Source organism: Acinonyx jubatus, chromosome F2 (assembly GCF_027475565.1).
Source record: "Acinonyx jubatus isolate Ajub_Pintada_27869175 chromosome F2, VMU_Ajub_asm_v1.0, whole genome shotgun sequence".
Taxonomy (NCBI): domain Eukaryota; kingdom Metazoa; phylum Chordata; class Mammalia; order Carnivora; family Felidae; genus Acinonyx; species Acinonyx jubatus.
Window position 1 is genome coordinate 81,036,872 of NC_069394.1, and position 19,362 is coordinate 81,056,233.

Below are 19,362 nucleotides of genomic sequence, written 5' to 3' on the forward strand. Positions count from 1 at the left end.
TAATGTTATGAGTTCTTCACCACAGTAAAAAAAAATCTATAAGACATAAAATTATTTCTAAAATGTGAATACAAAACCTAAAATTAATAAAAAGCATTATTAGTTGTAATAAAAATAGAATTTAAAAAGTTCAAGCCAAACCAAAACAAAACAAAACAAAAGTCTGGAACTGAATAACCCAAGGGAAACCCCAAAAGTACTGGGTCTTCCCCCAGGTGCCAGTGAGTAACTGGCATATTTGGACACTTCAGTGTTGTTCTGAGCCAAAGAAGGCAGATAGAGCAGTTGTTACCATCCTGTCTCCAGCCAGCCAGCAGCAAAGGCAGGCCCCAGCCCTCTGCCTGTCCTGTGTATGGTGACTGGGACCTGAAAACTTCCTGCCTTCCCGTCTGCACCAGCCTGTGTCCTCCTTGAAGCTGTGTCATAAATAGGCATATGCCAGCACGTTGTTCTTTCTTAAGAGCCTAAGGACCCTGATTTAGATCACTGGAATACTTAACAGTAGGCTGCATATCCCAAAGTTCAAAAAATAAATTTACTTATCTTTGTTTGAAATTATTAATTTGGAGAAGCCAAATTTTAGGACCTTTACTGAAAGAGATCACATGTTTTCATATAATATTGGGAAGCTGTTTTAAAAGGCATTTAGGCTCTCCTACATTCTCCATGACAAGATGGGAAAGTTTCTTTACTTAAAATGTTAAGACTGGCCAAAGATTTTCTGTGCTTTCCTAATAAAAAATCAAGTAAACAAAGCAAAAGCTCTGAAATGCAAACAAACCTGGAAATCTCTCACGTCAATTAAAAAATTCTCCCATACAACAGGTAATAATAAAATTTTCTCACTTTTTAAAAAATATTTTAAAATATATTTTTTATTAAGTAAAGTCTACACCCAACATGGGGCTCTAACTCACGAACCCAAGATCAAGAGTTGCATACTATAGCCAACTGAGCCAGCCAGGTGCCCCAAAATTTGCTCACTTTTCTATACCCAGGATTTGACACATGAAGAACAGAGTAAATAATTATTGAATTGATAAAAAAGTGAAGGAAGCATCCTACCTTCTCAGGGTTTTACTAAATAAGAGCTGACATCAGAGTGATTTCTCTAAGACCCACTAATTTTGGTCAAAACATGCTGAGATTCAGTGCTCCCACTGGGTAATTTCCAAGGCTCCCCTTAGTAAAATCATTATACCTGTGGGACAAAAGGCACCCGGAGGGATTTAGACCTCCACCCACAAAGAGAACTGTAGATCAGATGCTGTCCACTGGGCATGCACATCCTGAACATGAACAGGAATTCACTCGGAACCCAGGTGGGGGAGGGGAGCGCTATGGCAGCAGGTCCAGGTTGTGGATGACTCTCCCGTATGTTTCTTATTTTTAGGTAAAAATGCCTTTAAAAGTAATTTTATTGTGCTCAACTCAGAGCAGCAGCTATAAGACCAGGACGCCCAAATCAGCTGACTTCCGGTCTCACCTCAATCTTCTTCGGGGAATGTTTACTATAACCTTTGGATAAATCGCCTTGGGTTCCTCCCTTATAAAAACTACGTTTAATAATAGCACCTACCTCAAAAGTCCATTATGGGAATAAATGAAATAATGTACGTAAAGCACTTCGTGAATATCTGGCATAGAATAAGCACTCACTAAAGGCCAGATTTTTTTTTACTATTATGCAGATTGTGGCGTGGCCCTCAGTGTGTGTTATTCCAGAGATAACATGAACCATACATTTCTTAATGGGTGGCAAAGGACTTGACAGCTGACTTCCAGGTGCAAACAGAGACCAAGGGCACCCTGGTGTGTTAAAAGGCTGGTCCCTCAAGAGCTTAATCATCCTGATTCCCCAGACTGTTTTCATGATGCAAGAGGAGCCAAACCTAAACCTAACAGAGATACACTGAGACCTCACAGAACCTTCCTGCGCCCGCCCTCCAATGTCCAGAGCATACAGCATCTGATGCAGTCACGCCACGGGAGGCTTGCACAGCCTGTCCACCAGCACATACTCTGAACACATGGGGCAGAGCTATACAGCTGCGGCTGACTCAGAGATGAACAGACTTCCAAAATGGAAAACGACACCATATGATTTCCCTCTGGATCTCCCTTTGAAATGAGAGCTTTCCATCATCCACCCCCTCCAACCCATCAGGTTCCAGCTGCACCAAAATGCATTTCTGGGATGAGTAATGGGTATTAGAACATCTGTAGACTCTTAGACGTGGTTTTATATTTGGGGACTTTCTGATTATTCCCACTCCATCCTGTATGGTCACACCCATATTAGCACCGCATAAATGGAAGCTGAGAGGATTTTGCAGTTCAGAGAGATTGCTTGTGACTGTCCCTTAAAGAGTTAAGTGGCCATGGCTGGCATGACTACAGGCGTGGATGCAATGTGAGCCCTGCAGGAGGCGGAAGGGGGAATGAGACGGGCAGGTAGCAGGAGGCACTGGGGAGCCTGCCTCCAGGGCCAGGCTGTCTAGGGCTGAGTCAGGCTTCCTGTGCCTCAATCTCCCCAAAGGTAAATGGGGATAATAACTGTGCCCACCCCACAAAGTTGTGCTAAGGATTAAATGTTAATATACAGTTAATGCTTAAAATGAGAAATGTATAGAGGCCTCCCTCAAAGGGGAAAGGAGGCATATACATCATATGTACCTGAAGCTACAATAAGGCTGTCTGGTAGGAAGGACAGAGAAGTCTGGGAGGCTGGGGAGCCTTTGGGTGCCCTCATGTAGATCATGTGGGCAGTTATTCATGGTATCCATTGGGGGGGGGGCTCTGGATAACCTTTGAACCCTTCCAGGACTTTCCAGTGGAATGCCCTCCCTAACCACCTTACCTAAAGGAGGCCCCCATTACTCTCTCTGCATCCCGTTTTCATCCAAGCACCAATCACTCCCTCTAATCATGGGATTTATTTTTTTACAGGCCTATTTTCTCTCATACCTGCTAGAAGAGAAGCTCCAGGAAGCAGGGGCTTTCCCGTCTCGCTCTGGTACATATTAGGTACTCGAGAAACATGTGAGAGAGGGGGAAAAGGAAGAGAGGAAGAGTGAATGTAGAGAGGGAATGGAAAAGACGGAAGAAGAGGAGGGAAAAAGGGAGGGAGCACAGGTGGAGGAAGGGAGGGAGCAAGGGAGAGAAGAGAAAACCTAAAATAGAAACAATCCTGTAACATCCCTCCAACCGCAGACAAACCTGAAGCAAGGGCATCATGGCAACCACACCGAAGCTTTGCCCCTTCAGGCGGTGCCCCTGGAAACATGCACTGGCCAGCATTCAGTTAGAGCCCTGGTGCCATTTTTTTAACGACTAATTTCAGTCTGATAAAAATGAAGTTGCCACCAAACCAATAATTTCAATGTTACAAAGATTGCCAAATATTTTGTTAAGATTTTTCTGGTACATCTTCTTAAAGAAAGATGCATTTTAACCAGTCATTTTGGTCTACCTATGTGACTTATTTATATACCATATTTTATAATTTTTAATGTTTATTTGTTTTTGAAAGACAGAGACGGGCAGAGTGCAAGCAGGGGAGGGGCAGAGAGAGAGGGAGACACAGAATCTGAAGCAGGTTCCAGGCTCTGAGCCGTCAGCACAGAGCCCGATGCGGGGCTCGGACTCATGAATGGTGAGATCATGACCTGAGCTGAAGTCGGACGCTTAACAGACTGAGTCACCCAGGCGCCCCATATATTTTTAATTACTGCAGTGCTAAGTGGAAATTACTGTCTTTGGAGGGAGAATGCAGGGTTGAGATAGCTTCTTGAAGCTGGCTATAGAAATTCATATGATATTCCACCAAAAAAGAAATTATTACTTTACCTGGAACTCCCTGGTGCCCTCAGTCCTCAGTTTGAATTCTTATTAATCACATATTTATATGTCATTTACAGTAATTCTTCTAACCTAGTTCTGATGTAATCACAATATACAAGGTAGTTTTAAAGCAATTCAAGATTATTTAGCTAAGAGAATCTTTCCTGTTAGATGTCCTTTAGAAATGAAGTTACTGGAAAATGCAGGGAGTCCTTGGGAGAGAAGTTAGGGAATCTGGGGGAAGCTTTTTAAACTAAGAGCCACCCCCATGCAGAGAAAGGCTCATTCTCTGCTCAGAGTTGGAGATGCCACCACAATGCAGCCTAACCACTGTGTGCATTTTTAGGGCTCGCGCGCTGTGTCTGCCCTGCTACCGAGGACAGAGATGTGTTCTACTTGCCTTGAATCTCAACACAGGGTGTAATTACAGAATTCGAGACTATTGGGGGATGAAAAATTACACAACCCAATTCATTCATCTTGGAGGCAAGGAAAGGGGACAGCGTGGTTGGAGGAGGGGCCCTCTCTCGGGTCTCCTGTGGTCTCCCCAGGGTCTCCGTAGATGCCTCCCATAGCCCTATCCTGGGCGACAGTCCTGTCTCCTCCCGGGAGGCATTCTCCTCCCAGGCCCTCACCTGAACTTGGAGCCCTCTGCCCTCCTGCCGCGGGTTCTCCCTTTCCATCCTGTCATCTCTCCGAGTTGAGCTTTCTACCTCCATTACTATCAGAAATCTTCCTTTTATTCCTTCTGTCCCTAGATTTGTCCTATTTCTTATGACAAGAAAAAGAAATCTCCCACAGATGGAGGAGGAAGGATTTTTAAGAGTTAAAATGGACATGAAACAGTGATTTAAATTGTATCGACGCCCACCCCACACACTTTTCAAGGGTCACTGCTTTCTGCACAACACACACGGGTGATGAGGTCCTGTCCAGAGGGATCCAGAAGGCCCTGTAGACAGGAAGATCAAGAGTCACAGACTTCCTCTCTCGAAATGTGGTGTCTTAAGCCAGACCTTGATTTCCTTATCCCCAAAGGGCAGGCCAAGGTTCCTTGTCAAGAGACGTCTTGAAGGTCCCTCACAACATATTCCTTCAAACAGTTTTCTAACAAGATCCAAAGTCACTTCTCTAAGAAATACCAGCTTCTTAGAAAATCTTAACCTTCTGCTAGGGATTTAAAGTTATTACTAGCAGGTTGCAGTGTCTATCTGTCTAGCAATCACACACAGACGCACATCTCAAACACACACAGGTACACAACTACTTCAACAATTCTGTGCACTATGAGAACCCAGGTTAAAGCTACAAAACTGAATTTCTCTGGCTGCAGCTTCAGCCGCTGTATAGGAATCCCAGCCTACGACCATATGTCCAATAATTCAAGCATCTCCAGGGGTACCATATGCAGATTCCAACAAGCCAGCCAATCCAACTAATGAGCAGTGACTTAATTACCTCTGTTTTCAGCTTTTCTCGCTGTTGAAATTACCTGTTGCTGCTGACATTTGATGTTGCGCTTAGGCCAGAGTTTCAATATTTGTTCACTCGACACATTTGCTCACCCCCATAACCTCTTTTCCTCCAGTCCTCTGTCACCACTCCTCAGCACAGCTCGCGGCTCTCGGCACTGGCCGTGTTCTTCTGCTTTGCACCCTGGCTCAGGAGATGTCCTCTCTCACCACTTCTTCCAGGTGACTCTACCCACTCTTCAAAGTTCATCTCAAGTGAAAACTTTCCATAAAGCTTTCTCAGCTTCCTTCCCAGACTATATTTCTTTCTCTTATGAATCCCACAAAGGCTTTATGTCTCCTCTGTGGCAAAACCAAACTCTGCACTGTACCGCAGTAGTTACATATTTGTCTCCAGAGACTGAGCTCTTTGAGGGCTGAGAACATAGATCACTCACCTCCGTCTCCCAAGAAACCTCTAGCTCAACATCTTCCTACAGGAGAAACAATCATTGAATGTCACTGATTGATTAACCATTCATTGTTAATTACCCTTCATCTTTGGACAACTGAAAATTTGCAAATAATCCCCTAGGCTTTTGGAAAGCACCTAGTTACATTTTTCAAGCTTCTAGGGTTGTCAATTATAGTTAAAGTTGTTGCCAGTCACTAGAATTTCCAGAAAATTGTAACATATATATTCTTACTCTTTCCACCCATATCTGTTTATCAATGAATCCATAAAACTTCAAACAGGTAACAAAAAATTTAAACAAACAAATGTGGTACAAAGAATCCATAACCCTAAACCCTGTGCCCCAAACAATATTACCCACCAGAAATCTGGGCTTCCGCTGGGGGCTTTGTCTGTAGTGATTTCTAGGATGAGGCAAATCCTTTCAATATGCAACAAATATGAACCTTTTACTATAGCCAGGCTATCCTTCTGGCACAATTACCAGCCCTTCTTCTAAAATACCATTTTGGGAGTACTACATGGCAATGAGAAAGAACGAAATATGGCCCTTTGTAGCAACGTGGATGGAACTGGAGAGTGTGATGCTAAGTGAAATAAGCCATACAGAGAAAGACAGATACCGTATTTGTTCCCTCTTATGTGGATCCTGAGAAACTTAACAGGAACCCATGGGGGAGGGGAAGGAAAAAAAAAAAAAAGAGGTTAGAGTGGGAGAGAGCCAAAGCATAAGAGACTCTTAAAAACTGAGAACAAACTGAGGGCTAATGGGGGGGGGGGGTGGGAGGGGGGGAGGGAGGGGAGGGTGGGTGATGGGTATTGAGGAGGGCACCTGTTGGGATGAGCACTGGGTGTTGTATGGAAACCAATTTGACAATAAATTTCATATATTGAAAATAAAATAAAATAAAATACCATTTTGTAAACTACAGTAGGATCTCCACTAGTCATTAAATATATGCTTACTGAGTACACACTTTAAGCAATGTTCTAGACATTTAATATTAACAAAACGTAAAAAAAGCACTTACTCTTGTAAGGCCTATATTCAAGCAGGTAAATACACAATAAATATGACAGTCAAGTAAATTAAGTAGTATCTTAGAAGGTGGAAAAAGTTCTAAGTATAAAATAATAAGACATATCTCATTCTATATGCCAAAGATTAACTCAGGGGAACCATAGACTTAAATATAAGAGCTTATACCATAAAACTGTTAAAAGAAAACAGAGGAGATCTTCATAATCTTGGATCAGACAGTAATTTCTTAGGTATAACATCAAAAGCACAACGATAAAAGAGAAAATAGATAAGCTTGACTTCATCAAAATCAACAAATTGTGTGTTTCAAAGACACCATCAAGAAAGTGAAAAGACAGGGGCGCCTGGGTGTCTCAGTCAGGCGTCTGACTTCGGCCCAGGTCACAATCCCGCGATTGGCGGGTTTGAGTCCCACGTTGAGCTCTGTGCTGATAGCTCAGAGCCTGAAGCCTGCTTCAGATTCTGTGTCTCCCTCTCTGCCCCTCCCCCACTCATATAAATAATATATTTATATATTATATATTATATATAATTATATTATATATATTATATATAACATATAAATTATATAAAATTTTATATATATCGGTAAAAAATGATAGATAACTCAATTTAAAAATGGCAAAAGATTCAGATAGAATACTCTCTAAAGTAGTTATGCAAATGGGCAATCAGCACACAAAAATATGTACAACATCATATGTCATTAAGAAAATGCAAAACAAAACCACAGTGAGATATCACTTCACACATACTAGAAGGGCTATAAAAAAGATAAACAGTAACAAGTGTTGATAAGGATGTGTTACTGGTAGGAATGTAAAATGGTGCAGTCACTTTGGAAAACAGTCTAGCAATTCTGCAAAATGTTAAACATAGAGCTACCCTATGACCCAGCAATTCCACTCCTTGGTGTTTACCAACAAGAATTGAAAATACATATACACACAAAAACTTGTACAGGAATATTTATAGCGACAGTGGTCATAATAGCCAAAATGTGGAACCAATGCAAATGCTCATTAACTGATGAACAGAAAACAAAATTGTATAATATTATTCAGCCATAAAAAAGAATGAAGTATTGATACATACCGCAACATCAAAAGCATTATGTTCCATGTAAGAAGCCAGTCAGAGAACACCACATATGATAGAATTCTATTTACATAAAATGTTCAGAATGGCCCAATATAGAGAAATGGAAAGTAGGTCTATTAGTCATTTAAAAAGCAATTGAGATGTCTCCTCCTCTGTGAAACCTTTCATGACAGAAGCAGGAAACCTAGTGATATCTTATGGCATCATATTGCAATGACTGCCTAGAATGTAAGTTCTATGAAAGCAAAAATAAAGTGTTTTGTTGTCTGCTGCATCCCAAACACCTAAAAGTGCTTAGCATATAATAGGGTTTAATAAATATTTATTGCATGATTGAAGGGATAAATGTGTTTACATGCCTACCCCTTCCTTCCCCATTAATAAACAATGTTCCTAATGTGACGAAAAGGCCTCTTTCCATTTATTTTTGTGCCCCTAGTACCAATGGTAATATAATGCCTGGCACACAGTACATGTCCAATAAATTTTGGGTGAATTCATTAATCAATAAGAAGTAAAAAAAACTAAAACTGATTTTGTCCCACTATAAGAAAATAAATTTGAAGGCCAATATCTTTGATAAACATAGATGCAAAAATTCTCAACAAAATATTAATAAACCCAATTCAACAGCTCACATTGTTAAAAGATATATAAAAGAATCATACACCATGATCGACAGGGATTTATTTCTGAGATGCAAGGATGGTTCAACATACTCAAATCAACGAAGGTAATATACCATATTTACAAATTAAAAGATAAAAATCATATGATCATCTCAATAGATGCACTGAAAGCATTTAACAAAATTTGGCATCATTTTATGATAAAAATTCTCAACAAATTGGGTACAGAGGAAATGTACCTCAACATAATAAAGGCGCTATATGATAAGCCACAACTAACACCATACTCAATGGTGAAAAGTTAAAAGCTTTTCCTTTAAGATCAGTAAGAAGACAATGATGCCCACCCTTGCCACTGTTATTCATCATACTACTGGGAGTCCCAGCCAAAACAACTAGGCAAGCAAAAAGAAATAAAAGGCATCCAAATGATAAAAAAAAAAAGAAGTAAAATTATCTGTTTGCAGATGAGATAATATTATATATAGAAAACTCTAAAGATATCATCATACAAAATTATGACATAAACAAATTCAGTAAAATTTCAGGATACAAAACCAATGTTAAAATATCCATACTACCCAAAGCAGGATTCAATCAATCCTGATCAAAAGTCCAAGGGCATTTTTCACAGATATAGAAAAAAATCCTAAAATGCTTATGGAACCACAAAAGACCCAAAATAGTCAAAACAACTTTGAAAACGAAGAACGAAACTAGAGGCATCACCCTCTCTGATATTACAAAGCTACAGTAATCTAAATAGTATAGTATTGGCACGAAAACAGAGATCAATGGAACAGAATAAAGCGCCCTACGGCCAATTAATTTATGACAAAAAAGCCAAGAATATACAATGGGGAATCTCTTTAATAAATTGTGCTGGAGGGAAGAGTCAAGATGGTGGAGTAGTAAGGGGACCCTCAACTTGTCTTGCCCCTTGAACACAGCTAGATAAACATCAAACCATTTTGAACACCTAGAAAATTGGTTGGAGGGTGGGAGAATAATCTGCATAATTTGAGGGAGAGAACACAACATGTACAAGGTGCAGAGAGGTGAATTGAGAGAAGGAAAAGCTGTGGTGCCGGAGGGGAGGGAGCCCTTTTCATGGAAAAGATAAAGACAGAGGAAAAGAGAGAGAGCAGCACATCAGATTTGTGCAAGAAAGCACTCCTCCTGAAAGCAGCTAGAGAGAAAGAGTGGAAACACACATAAGGAACCGTACAAGAAAACTGTTCCCCAAAACCACTGACAGGGGAAAAGGAGAGGGTTTCAATATCAGCAGTTTTGTTTTGTTTTTTTTATAAACAGTGGAGCACAGAGTCTCAAGTTTCAGACATCAGCCCCTGGTGGTGCTCTAGTGAGGAAGAAAAGCAGAGCCCCAGGAGTGGACAGTGTGGTCTGAGGATGCCCTGGGTTGCATGGGGAGAAGCAGGTCCCCTTCACAGAGTGCATTTGGTAGAGGTGATGCAGCCTTTCCATGGGCAAAAGACATGGCAGGTGCCACCAAGCCACCATGTTCACCCATATAGAAACAAAGATGCTGGCTGAGGGCAGCAAATCCTGGCACTGGCTGCATGTTGTGAATAACCATAAAATCAGCTGCTGCCCCTGCACAGAGGCATTACCATTTCCTGGGACAAGCTAGTCATGGCCACAGCTCAGCGAGAACCACCCCCCAGAAGTTCACTGTGGGTCCAAACTGCGGAGGTGTCTGAGGTGTGGGGTTTTGAGACACAGCCATGCCTAAGATAAGACTCTGGAGGGAGGCACTCCCTGGCAGGAGGAAGACAGGGAACATATGGAAACTAGGGACACAGGACCGGTGGTTAATACAGTGTCTGTGAGGGCAGGAACTTCCCACTCTGGCAACTAGAGAGCAGGGTGATGTCATTTTCACCATTAGTCCACCAACACTGATTGACCCCAGTGAGCTAAACAGTGCCACCAAGTGGAGAACAGAGACATTACACCAAGTTGCACCCTCCCTGTGTCCTCCAGGCACAACTCCACTGGGGCAAGTCAGGTCTGAGAATAAGAGCAGCAGGCCCCTCCTCCAGAAGATCAGCACAAATCCCTTCCACAAACTTAGTCTACTGCCTGTAGACTGCTGTAAAGTTTCAGTTGTAGGGGAAACTGGACCTAGCTTCATTTGGGTTTTCTTGTTCGTTTTTGTTGTTGCTTTTTTATTTGTTGTTTTTTTTTCTTTTCTTTTGTTTCTTGGATACAGAAAGAGCAATTTTTTTTATTTTTTCTCTCTTTTTTTCTCTTCTCTTTCTTCTATAAAGCTTCTTTCTAACAAGCAGACCAAAACACACCTAGGATCTAGCTTCCTTTATATGATTTTTTTTTAATTTTTAATTTTTATTTCATTCTGTTGTTGTTGTTGTTGTTTCTTCTTCCACCAAAATCACAAAATGGAGGAATTCAGCTCAAAAGAAAGAACAGGAAGAAATGATGGCCAAGAATTTCTTCAATGCAGGCATGAGTAAGATTCTGAACTAGAATTTAAAACGATTAAAAAGTTACTAATTGGGCCTGAAAAAAAGTGTAGAAGACACAAGAGAACCCCTTCCTGCAAAGATAAAAGAACTAAAATCTAGTCAGGCTAAAATTTAAAATTCTATACCGAGATGCAAACCTAAATGGAGGCCATAAAAACAATGGTGGATGAGGCACAAGAATAAATTAGTGATATAGAAGATAAAATTATGGAAATAATGAAGCTTAAAAGGAGAGGGAAACAAAGGTCAGAGATCACAAAGGCAGACTCAATGACTTATTGAAACATAACAACATTCATATCATATGAGTCCCAGAAGATGAAAAGAGAGAAAAAGGGACAGAACTTTTATGTGAGAACATTATAGCTGAAAACTTCCCTAATCTGGAGAAGGACACAGACATCAAAATCCAAGAAGTACAATGAACTCCCATTAAATTCAACAAAAGCCGGCCATCTCCAAGACATGTCATAGTCAAAATCACAAAATACGCAGACAAGGAAAGAATCCTGAAAGCAGCAAGGGGGAAAACAGTCTTTAAGCCACAAGGGAAGACAGATCAGGTTTACAGTAGATCTGTCCATAGAAACTTGGTAGGCCAGAAGGGAGTGGCAAGATATATTCAACGTACTGACTGGGAAAAATATGCAGTCAAGAATCCTTTATCCAACAAGGCTGTCATTCAAAATAGGAGAGATAAAGAGTTTCCCAGACAAACAAAACTAAAGGAGTTTGTGACCACTAAATCAGGCCTAAAAGAAATTTTTTTTAATGTTTATTTATTTTTGAGAGAGAGAGAAAGACAGAGCATGAGCAGGGGAAGGACAGAGAGAGACGAAGACACAGAATCTGAAGCAGGCTCCAGGCTCTGAGCTGTCAACACAGAGCCCAACACAGGGCTTGAACTCACAAACCATGAGATCATGACCTGAGCTGAAGCCAGACACTTAACCAACTGAGCCACTCAGATGCCTCAAGACCTAAAAGAAATTTTAAGGGGGACTCTTTGAGTGGAGGAAAAAAAAAAAAAAAAGACCAAAAGCAACAAAGACTAGAAAGGACCAGAGAACATCACCAGAAACATAACTCAACAGGCAACACAATGGCACTAAACTCATATCTTTCAGTACTCTCTCTAAATGTCAATGGACTAAACAGTCTAATCAAAACATGTAGAGTATCAGAATGGATAAGAAAATAAGACCCATCTACATGCCGCTTATAAGAGACTCATTTTAGACCTAAAGATACCTGCACATTGAAAGCAAGGGGGTAAGAACTGTCTATCATGCTAATGGATGTTAAAAGAGAGCTGGAGTAGCCATACTTAAATTTTTTTTTTCAACGTTTTTATTTATTTTTGGGACAGAGAGAGACAGAGCATGAATGGGGGAGGGGCAGAGAGAGAGGGAGACACAGAATCGGAAACAGGCTCCAGGCTCCGAGCCATCAGCCCAGAGCCTGACGCGGGGCTCGAACTCACGGTCCGCGAGATCATGACCTGGCTGAAGCCGGACGCTTAACCGACTGCACCACCCAGGCGCCCCTGGAGTAGCCATACTTATAGCAGACAAACCAGATTTTAAAATTAAGATGGTAACTAGAGATAAAGAAGGGCATTATATCATAATTAAGGGGTCTATCTACCAAGAAGATCTAACAATTGTAAATATTTATGCCCCCAATGTGAAATCCCCCAAATATATAAATCAATTAATAACAAACATAAGAATATTCATTGATAATAATACAACAATCATATGGGACTTTAACACCCACTTACAGCAATGGACAGATCATCTAAGCAGAAATCAACAACAACAACAACAACAACAACAACAACAACAAATGGCTTTGAATGACACACAGGACTGGATGGATTTAACAGATACATTCAGAACATTTCATCCTAAAGCAGCAGAGTACACTTTCTTTTCAAGTGCACATGGAACATTCTCCAGAATAGATCACATACTGGGTTACAAATCAGCCCTGAACAAATACAAAAAGATTGAGATCATACCTTACATATTTTCAGATCACAATGCTATGAAACTTGAAGTCAACCTCAAGAAAAAATTTTGAAAGCCCTAAAACACATGGAAGTTAAAGAACATCCTACTAAAGGGATGCTGGGTGGCTCAGTCGGTTGAGTGCCCGACTTCAGCTCAGATCATGATCTCACAGCTTGTGGGTTCAAGCCCCATGTCAGGCTCTGTGCTGACAGCTCAGAGCCTGGAGCCCACTTCAGATTCTGTGTTTTCCTCTCTCTCTACCCCTTCCTTATTCATGCTCTGTCTTTGTCTTTCTCTCTCACTCTCTCAAATAATAAATAAACATTTTTTTTAATTTTAAAAAAAATCCTACTAAAGAATGAATGAGATAAGCAGGAATTTAAGGAAGAAACTTTTTTAAATACATGTAAGTAATGAAAATGAGAGCACAACAGTCCAAAACCTCTGGGATGCAGCAAAAGCAGTCCTAAGAGGGAAGTATATTGCAATTCAGACCTATCTCAAGAAGCAAGAAAGGTCCCAAATACACACCTAGCCTTACACTTAAATGAGCTAGAAAAGAAATAGTAAATAAGGCCTAAAGGCAGAAGAGGGGAAATAATAAAGATCAGAGCAGAAATAAATTATTTAGAAACAAACAAAAAAACAGTAGAACAGATAAATAAAATTAAGAGCTGGCTCTTTGAAAGAATTAATAAAATTTATAAGCCCCTAGCCAGACTTCTCAAAAAGACAAAGGCCCCAAATAGATAAAATCACAAATGAAAGAGGGGAGATCACAACCAATACCACAGAAATACAAACAATCATAACAGAATACTATAAAAAAAAAAATATGCCAACAAATTGGGCAATCTAGAAGAAATGGAAAAATTCCTAGAAAATCACAAACTACCAAAATTGAAAAAGGAAGAAATAAAAAAATTTGAACAGACCTATAACCAGCAAAGGAATTGAATCAGTAACCAAAAATCTCCCAACGAACAAGAGTCCTGGGCTAGATGGCTTGCCAGGGGAATTCTACCAGACATTTAAAGAAGAGTTAATACCTACTCTTCTCAAAGTGTTCCAAAAAATAGAAGAAAAACTTCCAAACTCATTCTACAAAACCAGCATTACCTTGATTCCAGAACCAAAGATCCCACTAAAAAGAACTACAGACCAATATTCCTGATAAACATGGATGTAAAAATTCTCAACAAGGTATAGCAAATCAAATTCAACAGTACATTAAAAGAATTGCTCACCATGATCAAGTGGGATTTATTCCCCGGCTGCAGGGCTTGTTCAATATTTACAAATCGATCAATATGACACACCACATTAATAAAAGAAAAGATAAGAACCATATGATCCTGTCAATAAAAGAAGAAAAAGCATTTGACAAAATTCAGAATCCATTCTTGATAAAAACCCTCAACAAAAGATTAGATGGAACATACCTCAGTATCATAAAGGCCATATATGGAAAACCCACAGCTAACATGATCATCAATAGTGAAAAACTGAGAACATTTCCCCTACGGTCAGGAACAAGACAAGAATGCCCACTCTCACCATTACTATTTAACATATCACTGAAAGTCTTAGCCTCAGCAATCAAAAAGAAATAAAAGGCATCCAAATCAGCAAGCAAGAAGTCAAACTTTCACAATTTGCAGATGGCATGATACTGTATGTAAAAAACCTAAAAGACTCCACCAAAAAATTGCTAGAATTAATACATGAATTCAGCAAAGTCACAGGATATAAAATCAACATGCAGAAATCTGTTACATTTCTATACACCAATAACAAAGCAGTAGAAAAAGAAATCAAGGAATTGATCCCATTTGCATTGCACACAAAAAAAGATACCTTGGAATAAACATAACAAAAGAGGTAAGAGATTTATACTCTGAAAACTATAAAACACTTATGGAAAAAATTGAAGAGGACACAAAGAAATGGAAAAGCATTCCATTCTCATGGATTGGGAGAACAAACGTTGTTAAAATGTCTATACTGCCCAAAGCAACCTACATATTTAATGCAATCCCTATCAAAATAACACCAACATTCTTCACAGAGCTAGAAAAAACAGTCCTAAAATTTGTTTGTAACCACAAAAGACCCCAAATAGCCAAAGCAATCCTGAAAAAGAGAACCAAACTGGAGGCATCACAATTACAGATTCAAGCTATATTACAAAGATGTAATCATCAAGACAGTAAGGTACTGACACAAAAGCAGACACAGGTCAATGTAACAGAATAGAAAACCCAGAAATGAACCCACAGCTGTATGGTCAACTCATCTTCGATAAAGCAGGAAAGAATACCCAATGGAGAAAAAGAACGTCTCTTCAACAAACAGTGTTGGGAAAACTGGAGACTGACATGCAGAAGAATGAAACTAGACTACTTCTTTACACCATACACAAAAATAAACTTAAAATAGATGAAAGACCTAAATGTGAGACCAAAAACCATCAAAATCTTAGAGAAAAACACAGGCAGCAATCTCTTTGACCTGTGCTGGAGCAACTTGTTACTAGACATGTCACTGAAGGCAAGGGGAACAAAAACAAACATGAACTATTTAGACTTCATCAAGATAAAAAGCTTCTGCATAGTGAAGGAAACAATCAACAAAACTAAAAGTCAGCCTAAAAAATAGGAGAAGATATTTGCAAATGACATATCTAGGAAAGAGTTAGTATCCAAAATCTATAAAGAACTTATCAAACTCAACACCCAAAAAACAAATAACCCAGTTAAGAAATGGGCAGAAGACATAAATAGATACTTTTCCAAAGAAGACATCCAGATGGCTAACAGACACATGAAAACATGCTCAACATCACTTGTCATCTGGAAAATACAAAACAAAACCACAATGAGATACCACCTCACACCTGTCAGAAGGGCTACACTTAACAACATGAGAAACAACAGGTGTTGATGAAAATGTGGAGAAAGGGGAACCTTCTTGCATTGTTGGTGGGAATGCAAACTGGTGCAGTCACTATGAAGAACAGTGTGAAGGTTCCTCAAGAAACTAAAAATAAGCTACCAACTAGCAATTGCATTATTAGGTATTTACCCAAACGATACAAAAATATAAAATCAAAGGAGTACATGCACCCCAATGTTTAGAGCAGAATTATCAACAATAACCAAACTATGGAAAGAGCCCAAATGTCCACCGACTGATGAATGGATAAAGAAGATGTGGTATATGCAAACACACACACACACACATACACACACACACACACACTCTTATAATGTATATATTATATACATGTAATATATACATTATATACATGTATTATATACATTATATATATATATACATCATTATATTATATACATCGCTGATGAAGGAATAAAGAAGATGTGATATATTCACATATACAGAGACACATATACACACATATACATATATATAATGTATATATCATATATATTATATATACATCATTATATTATATATATCACCGATGAATGGATAAGATGTGGTGTGTGTGTGTATAGATATATATATATAGATATATATAGATATATATAGATATATATAGATATATATATATATATAATGTAATATTACTCAGCCATCAAAAAGAATAAAATCTTGGGATTTGCAATGACATGGACAAAGCTAGAATTATACTAAGCAAAATAAGTCAGAAAAAGACAAATACCTTGATTTCACACATATATGGAATTTAAGAAACAAAAACAGATGAACAAATGGGAAGGGAGGAAAAAAGAGAAGAGAGGGAAACAAATAACAACAAGACAGGGTTGTTGGAGGGAGGTGGTGGGAGATGGGCTGGATGGGTGATGGGTACTAAGGAGGGCACTCGTGATGAGCACTGAGTGTTGTATGTAAGTGAAGAATCAATGAATTCTATTCCTGAAACCCATATTGCACTTTATGTTAACTAAAATTTTAATTAAAAAAAATCAAAAATAAATAAATGAATAGCACCAAGAAAACTGGACAGCCACATGCAAATGAATGAGACTTGACCCCTGTCTTCCACCATACACAAAAATTGACTCAAAATAGATTAGATTTGAACATAAGACCTAAAACCTTAAAACTCCTAAAAGACAGTTGTGTAGGAGGACGCTGGGCTCACCGCATCCTGCTGATCACTTAGATTCCACCCACATCTGCCTAAATAACCCAGAAAACCGCCAGAAGACTAGCAGAACGGATTCTCTGGAGCCAAGCGCAGACAAGAGGCCACGGAAGAGGGTAGGAAGGGCAGAGAGATGGTGCACGCTTCATGGACTGGCGGGAGAGAGCCGGGGCGGTGGAGGGGCAGCCCTCCCGGCAAGGCAGAGCCCCTGAGTCTGGCTTGCAAAAGCAGAGGGGCCGGACTGTGTGAGTTCTGACAGCCAGCGGGACTTAACATCTGGAATGTTATAAGTCAACAGCTCTGCTCAGAGAGAGGGAGGGGTAGAGGACAATGGGAGGGAGAGGTGTTGAGCCCAAAGGACAGAGCTCAGCTTGGCGGGGAACAAAGGCGCTCACCAGCGCCATCTCCCTTGACCATCCCCCAGCCAAAATCCGAAAGGGAACCAGTTCCCATCAGGGAACTTGCTTGCACTGAGCAAACACCCAACACTGTGCTTCTGTGGATCCATCCCTCCCTCCCGTGCTGCAGGGCCCCTCCCACAGGGGACCACCAATGTCAAAGCGAGCTGAGCCTGCCCCTCCTGCCCCTGTGCACCTTGCGGATACACCCCAGCTGAAGCAGCACCACAAGTGTGCAAGCACACTGGCAGTGTGCAAGTAGCCCAGACAGGGGTAACACCACTCCACAGTGAGTTCTGCCTCTGGGAGAGGGGAAGATAAGGTACACACCAGTCTGACTGTGGCCCCAGCGGTGCGCTGGGGGCAGACATCAGGTCTGACTGCAGCCCCACCCACCAACGCAAGTTACTCCAGACAGCACAGAGGAAGAGCCCGGCAGTTCCTCGCCACTCCAGGGACTATCCAAAATGATGAAACAGAGGAATTCTCCTCAAAAGAAACTCCAGGAAGTAGCGACAACTAACGCATTGATCAAAAAAGATTTAAGCAATGTAACAGAAAATGAATTTTAAAAATAGTCATAAAATTAATCACTGGGCTTGAAAAAAGTATAGAGGACAGCAGAGAATCTATTGCTACAGAAATCAAGGGTCTAAGAAACAGGAGGAGCTAAAAAATGCTATAAATGAGGTACAAAATAAAATGGGAGTGACCACAGCTCGAATTGAAGAGGCAGAGAAGAGAATAGGTAAATTAGAAGATAAAATTATGGGGGCGCCTGGGTGGCGCAGTCGGTTAAGCGTCTGACTTCAGCCAGGTCACGATCTCGCAGTCCGTGAGTTCGAGCCCCGCGTCAGGCTCTGGGCTGATGGCTCGGAGCCTGGAGCCTGTTTCCGATTCTGTGTCTCCCTCTCTCTCTGCCCCTCCCCCGTTCATGCTCTGTCTCTCTCTGTCCCAAAAATAAATAAACGTTGAAAAAAAAATTAAAAAAAAAAAGAAGATAAAATTATGGAAAAAGAGGAAGCTGAGAAAAAGAGAGATAAAAAAAATCCAGGAGTATGAGGGGAGAATTAGAGAACTAAATGATGTGATGAAATGTAATAATATCCGTATAATAGGGATTCCAGAGGAGGAAGAGAGAGAGAAAGGGGCTGAAGGTGTACTTGAACAACTCATAGCTGAGAACTTCCCTGATCTGAGGAAGAAAAAAGGCATTGAAATCCAAGAGGCACAGAGAACTCCCTTCAGACATAATTTGAATCGCTCTTCTGCACGATGTATCATAGTGAAACTGGCAAAATACAAGGATAAAGAGAAAATTCTGAAAGCAGCTAGGGATAAACACACTCTAACATGTAAAGGGAGACCAATAAGACTAGTGACAGATCTATCTACTGAAACTTGGCAGGCCAGAAAGGAATGGCAGGAAATCTTCAATGTGATGAACAGAAAAAATATGCAGCCGAGAATCCTTTATCCAGCAAGTCTGTCATTTAGAAAAGGAGAGATAAAAGTCTTCCCAAACAAACAAACTCTGAAGGAATTCACCACCACTAAACCAGCCCTACAAGAAATCCTAAGGGGGATCCTGTGAGACAAAATACCAGAGACATCATTATAAGCATGAAACCTACAGACATCACAATGACTCTAAACCCATATCTTTCTATAATAACACTGAATGTAAATGGACTAAATGCTCCAACCAAAAGAAATAGGGTATCAGAATGGATAAAAAAGACAAGACTCATCTATTTGCTGTCTACAAG